We start from the raw sequence: 7,149 nt of genomic DNA, 5'->3' as shown, positions 1-7,149 counted from the left end.
GTGGCACCAGAAATCACACTCAGGGCTTCATGCTTGCAGGACAGGCACTTTTGATATTGAACCATCCCTGAACTCCAGGAATATGATTAACTCGAGTCCCAATTTGCATTGCTGAGTAATGTGTGAGCTGGATGTGCTGGGACTGTAAGCATAACCCCTCCCTACTCGACAGGCTCCGGGTGACTCTGGTATTTACAGCAATGCTGCATCACTGGGCATGACTTGAACCAGCCAGCCAGATGGCTGAGTATCACCAGGTGTGTCCACCCACAACCCCCTCCAAAAAAATAAAAATAATTAAACTAAAATTTGAAAAACTAAGGTAATTAAATCGGAAATTAAATTAAGGTTACTCTCTAGTTTCATCTCAACATCCTCAGCATAAAATTTCAGTTTATAATAGTTGACATTAGAGCAGCCCAGCACATCCTTGCTTTATACTTGGTTATGGAATTAAGCTGGAAATGCATTTTAACTTATGCATTTAGTAGGATATGAACAAGTATTGATCAATAAGGAGATGGATAAGTACATAGATGGATATATTATAGACACGGATAATTATATGATGTAGATATGGATAATTAGATATGTAGAACTTCCCAAGGAGAATAGGAAGAGAAACATAGAATACTTGTGGTTATTTCCTGGAATGGTTAAGTAACTATTAAATATATACCCATAGAAATGATTTGCTGGAATACTCTTACTGACAATTATGTTTAATAATCCGGTAGGAAAAAATTGAAAGGCTAGCGTCTATTTTAAGATCTAGGAAGCTTGCCATGAAGGTAGGAAAGAAAGTGGGGCAATACCAGGAAAGAGAACCATGACAATGGTGGAGGTAGTGATCCAGCAGGAGGTGGCAGCGTGCTGAAAGGCGCTAAATGTTATGCATGAAACCCTTTAGGAACAATACGGTAAATCACAGTGCAAAAAATTTGCATGAATAGGTGCCACAGGGGTAGGCTGGTGGGTGGGACGGAAATGGGGACATTGGCAGAGGAAAGTGGACACTGGTGAAGCAATTAGTGTTGGAACATTGCATGCTTGAAACTTAATCATGAATAACTGTAATTCAGGGTGACTAAATTTAAAATAATCTGAACATATTTTCATCTGTTAAACAACCAAATATTATCAGTGTTGTGAAAGAAATAAGGCAGGAACCAGAGACTAATTGTGAACGATCTTCCAAACAGGTCACCAGTGAACAAATTAAAGTTTTGCCAAATTTGTCAACAATCTTCAGGGTCCATGTTACTACTAAAATATTATAAAATTTCAGGGGCTGGGGAGAGAAGGACGGTGCCAGCCTTGCACGTAGCCAACCCCAGTTCAGTCCTCTAAGCACTGCCAAGAGTAGTCCCTGAGTATGCCTGGTAGGGTCACAAAACAACAACAATAACAACAACAACAAAAAACCAAACTCATATTGTCCAAACACTGTCCTTTGAAACAGAAAAGAAAATGTGATGAGAAGGATACACACACACACACACACACACACACACACACACACACACACACACACACAGGCGCGCGTGTACGTAACAGTAAAAAATGTACTATTTGTATGTCCTTTGTAATATTTTTAGTCTTTAAAAACAGATATTTTGCCTGTACTGTCCTAAATGCTTATTTTGATATAAATATCATTCTTCCATTAGTGACCTTTGGGGACGAGTCCAATATCTCACATATGCAATCGTGCACTTTGTTCCCGAACCTTATGCCTGACTTTCGGTTTTTAAGTTGATTTTGTTCCCCTGAACTGTCCACACACCACATAAGCTTCGGACAGAACACCCCTCCTCCGCCCCCTGCCCCCCACCCCCCACCCCACCACGGCCTCTGCTTTCTGCGCAGGCGCCCTGCCCCACTCCATCTCCCACGGTCAACCTTCCCCGTCAGCCCTCAGTAGAGCCAGCTCCCCAGCTCTCCATGGACACAGTATTCTGGGGTACCGTATCTCTGGCATCCTTGCCACCTACATAGGAGCATATGAAAATGAGCCTTGGCCCATGGCAGTACAACCCCTGACCTGTCAAGCCAAATGCCAGGCCCTTCCCTTCTCAGTGGCATATTGTGCTCGCCCTCTGTCACACGTGCAGCATCCCTGCCCATCATCATTTCTGCCTGGCATCGCTTCAACACTTCTGACACTCGTCATTCGGTTGTTCCTTCTCCAAGAGATCGCAGCCCCACTCAACACATGTTCCACAGAAGTCCCAACATTCTTCATTAAGCGATAGCACAGCGGTTGGCCGTTCGTCTTTCATGCAGCCAACTGGAGTTCGATTCCTCTGCCCCTCTCGGAGAGCCCGGCAGGCTACCTAGAGTATCGAGCCCCGCGGCAGAGCCTAGCAAGCTACCCGTGCGTATTGGATATGCCAAAAAACAGTAACAATAAGTCTCACAATGAGAGACGAGACGTTACTGGTGTCTGCTCAAATAAATCGATGAGTAACGGGATGACAGTGACAGTGACAGTGACCCTATATATATATACTAGGAACACCACCTCCCTGATTCGCTAGTAAATTCCTCCATTCACACCCCCTTCTTCTGGATCCCTGCATCTCTGCTCTTACAGCTGTGCAGAACTGTTAAACTGCTCTTCCAACCACAGGAGGAAATTCATACAAACCCCTGACTGTTTCTCCACTGACTATCCTGAAAAACAGACGAGAACCCCTCTCCAGAAGCATTTAGAACAGAGAAAATAATATTCTCTGCAGCTTCACATGCCCTGACCCAAGGAATCATAAAAAAGTAAAAAGTTATATATTTTGAGCTTCTTTAAATTCGCTTACTGCCTGGTTTAAACCGTCCTCTTGGAGCAAACAGGAAACTTCCCCGCCCTTCCCAACAGTTGTTTATAAGGCAAATTGTGTCCTTTCGCATCACAATGAGCAGGCCTAGTAAACACTGGTGCGCAAACTGCGGTGCATTCCACAAACAAGCTGCTGCTTTTCCATCCGAGAAGCGGAAACTCTCTTCAATCCCATCAGTAATGGGCCCGGGGGCTGGGTAAACCATCACGTTGTCACCTGGGCGTCACGATGTTAATTATTAAAATAAATCCCAGCGCACGGTATTGCCCACCACCTTTATTCCTCTTCGAAAGAACCAAGTGGTCCTTTCCTAGATTCAGTGCATTTCCTCGAGGAGGTTGGGAAGCTGCAAGAACCCTCCTTGCTCACTGCCATTGACTGCAAGGGTCACCCTGGGCGTGGGGCTGCATTCAAAGTAGCTCAGTTCTGAGCGGGGGTCCCTCGGCTCAGACCGCGAGGCGAGCCGGCGTCTGGGCTCAGCATCCCCGTGTGCCAAAGCGGTGTCAGGCCGCGGCGTCTGCTTCCCGGCCCGCTGGTTTGCACCCGATGATGCAGGGGCTACGCCTCGTGAGACACCGAGGCCGCTGCGGACCCGGCCGGAGCCGCAGTCCACTGTCGAGCTACCAACCCACACACACACACCGTCGGGGGCAGCGCACCAGGAACCCACCGAGAAACCGAGCAAAGAAACTTTCCAAAGTGGGCCGACGTGGCTGCACGTCGTCAAGTTCAAATCCACCGCCCGGGGCGCCCAGCTGGGGCGTTCCAGGAAACTGCACAACCCCCCAGAGAGGGAGTTCAAGACAGCTGACGTGCAAAAATCAGACTTTGCGGAGGCTAGTTCTTCGAGATACTCTAGGCGACGGGGAGGCAGGGGAAATGTCTTTATTTTAAAAGTTGGGGAGGACCCGGGGAACACCCCTCCTCCGCCGCCCCCCCATCCCCGACGGCCTCTGCTTTCTGCGCAGGCGCAGCATCTTTTTCAGGCCTGCTCCGCCCTTATGCTAAGCGGGTGTGCGGGCCGCGGCGTCGGGGTGGGGTGGGGGGGTCTCACCTCTGCGACCCGCCCTCTAGGGGACTGGGGTGCACTGGCCTCTTCCAGGCAGCACGAGTAAGTTGCCGGGCGTGAACAGTCCGCAGCTGCAAAAGACAAGCCACACAGGGACATCTAGTGGCAATGGCACATCACCCACGCGCTCCAGAGACGTTTGCGAATTTCCACCCCAAGTTCCAGAGAACTGGAAAAGTGTTTCTTGCTAAGTGAAATAAGTTAGGAAGTGAAAGACAATTTGCCAGGTGGATTCACTCCTCGGGAATGCAAATAACTAGAGCAAGTAAATTGACCAAAAAAGAAAAAAAGAAGAAAAGAAAAGAAATGAAAACAACCCCAAACTAAAAAACCAAGAAAACCAACTCCCAGGCCGTGGGAACAGTGCGAAGGCACTGGAACTAAGCGGTGGGCACTGGAAATCCTAAACATAGACACACATACAGAGACGCTAAAGACGGCCTCAAAAATTCTATCAAATTGTAAACTAATGATAAAACAATAAAAGGGGCCAAAAAAAGACTGGAGGAGGGACTTGCGGCAACAAAACGTATTCGTCAATCTTTTACTTCACAACGCTTACTTTACCTTTTCCTGATTGCTACATGTTTTTCCCCAAGTTCATTTTGAAAGAATGAACTAAATGCACTAAAAGGCACTGAGATAAATGTATTCTAGTCCTTTGCACGAATGCAGCATAACTTCCCTCCATTCTGGTGGCCCTCTCTTGGGTACTTTGCAGGTTTTGCAAGATACATCTATCTTTGTATACCTGATTTTCGTTGGATATATTCCTAGACATAAATTTTGAAGAGTAGAAGTAAAATCTTAAGACTTCTTACTATGTGTTAGCAAATTACTTTCCAGAAAAGCACTGATTTATAATCCCGGGGGATAGTATGTTGGCCCGTTTTTTTTTCTTTTCATCTTCTCATCCATCCTGGGTATTGTCATTTATTTCAGATACGCTAAAAATGTGATTTTTAAAAACGAGGGGGTTGACTTGCATTCCTTTAAATACTAGTGGGATTGAAACGTCAAAACACACATACACACACATATACACCACACACACACACACACACACACACACACACACACACACACACACATGGATTTCCAAACCAAGAACTGCTTGAGGTTAGATTTACTTGTTGGATTTACCTCACAGTCTAGCCAATTAGTCCTTTCATTTGAGGACTCTAGCAGTGGAAAGAATTCGTCCCTGTAAAAAGGGCTGGTCAGCCGGCTTCTCTGAGGTCACATTATTGTCCAAATGAAGCCACCACAAATGTGGGCACTTGGCAGGCTCTTCAGGTCAGTGTGCTGAGGAATGCCCAAGGAAAGTGACTTGTGAGCTTTCTTGAAGGATGGCAAAGTCATGCCAAAGCCCGTACACCTTGCTGTGCTCAGGAATGACTCCTGACACTGTGCTCAGGGATCACTCCATATGTGGTGTGGGGGATCAAGCCTGTGGTGGTGGTGTGTGAGACAGGTGTCTTGGCCCCTATACTATCTCTTCGGTCCTTGGATGGTAGGACTGAAGCTAAAGGATGCAACAATTGCAATCAGAGTCGCCAACAGTTTCTTTACCAGCAGGCTGATGTGCAAATAAATTGGGACGAAATTAGCTGGTAAAATCAGTGCATTTCATTATGAGAAAAATACTGCAGTGTACAGTCACTGGTTTTTGCCATCTCTCTGTGTCCCAAGGTTCAGTTTGATGTACAACAGTTTTATGCACACTAATATAGCTTTAAATTTATCTTGGTGAAGTCATCTCAAAGTGCTCCCCTTTGTTTCCTTCCCAGCAGTTCTGTAAGAGACCAGGGTCAGAGCTGTCTGTGCTAGGGAATTATCCCTAGTCCTGTGTCAGGCACGAGTCCCAGCCTTTGAACCATCTCCTCCACCCCAAAGTGCTCCCTTAAATCTACCTGCATCCTACCCAATGACAAGAAGCTCTAAACTTGCTGTAATCCATCGTTCCTTTCTTCTGGTCTTAAATAATGCATATCTAATCACTCATTTGCTTTCTTTTACATTGTGTATGCACAATGGTTTTGGAATAATATTTATACTATCACCAATTACATCAAAACCCAAAAAGCTGCTCTTGCTTTTTAAGTTCTTTTTGTCCTGGTAGAGATATACAATCAGATTGCCATGTTTTAAACTTACTTGGGATAGTTCCTCTGGAGAAGGCTATACCAACGACACCTCCTTCCCCTAAATTATGGTTGTTTCTTTGATGTTTAAAATGTGAGCATACCCATTTTAAACATGCATGCACAGAGATGACAAGGAAAGAGGTATAAATTCATTTTTTTTTGTTTTTTTGGGTCATACCCAGCGATGATCAGGTGGTACTCCTGGCTTTGCACTCAGGAATTACTCCTGGCAGTGCTAGAGGACCATATGGGATGCCAAGGATCAAATCCCGGTCAGCCGAGTGTAAGACAAACACCCTACCCGCTGTACTATCGCTCTGGCCCTGAGAGGTATAAATTCTTATATTCTAGATATCAATCTATAAAAACATAGGGGTTTTACTCATCTGTTTTTTAAATATCTGCATAATAATCTAGCGTGTGACTATATTATAGTTTACTAAACTGTTTCCTATTGGTGAATATATAAATTTTTGCAGTACTTTTCACTATAAGTGTCTTAATGACTAGATTTGTTTACCCATATATCGTGTTTTTGACTGGTGTATTTTTTCAGAGAGAATCCTAAAAATGGTCAGCCATTTAAATTTTCTAGTTTATACTTTGAAATAACTTATAAAATGTAGAATTCTAAAAAAATGACTCATTTTGGTTTGGGTAATGGGGTAATTTTTTAAATTATATTTTAAACTTGCCTAGCAAAGCAATAGAGATGATTTTCCCAGTAGAACATACTGCATCTCCATAAAATGGTAAAAAGATGGGGTAATTTTTAAATAACCATGAGTTTATCGCATGTATGAATATAAAATATAAAATAACACTGAACATACATGTCTCAGGAAAAAAAATAAAGATGTTAAATCAGTCCTCATCAACTATTCTTGATTTTTTCATTTCATTTACTTTGACTATAGCTTATTCTGCTTTCTGTGTTAACAATTTGGCATCGGGTATGAAGAGATTAAATATGAATGGTTTTAACTACCCCTGTCTTGATTGAGTGATTTTACTGTAACACGCCAAGTGTCATGATTTCTGCATATTTACTGCAAGTAGATGTTTCTAGCTAGAAGACGTTTTAAATATCAGTATC

The sequence above is a fragment of the Sorex araneus genome, chromosome 10 (genome assembly GCF_027595985.1).
Source record: "Sorex araneus isolate mSorAra2 chromosome 10, mSorAra2.pri, whole genome shotgun sequence".
Lineage (NCBI taxonomy): Eukaryota > Metazoa > Chordata > Mammalia > Eulipotyphla > Soricidae > Sorex > Sorex araneus.
Note: the sequence above shows the minus strand (reverse complement) of the source record.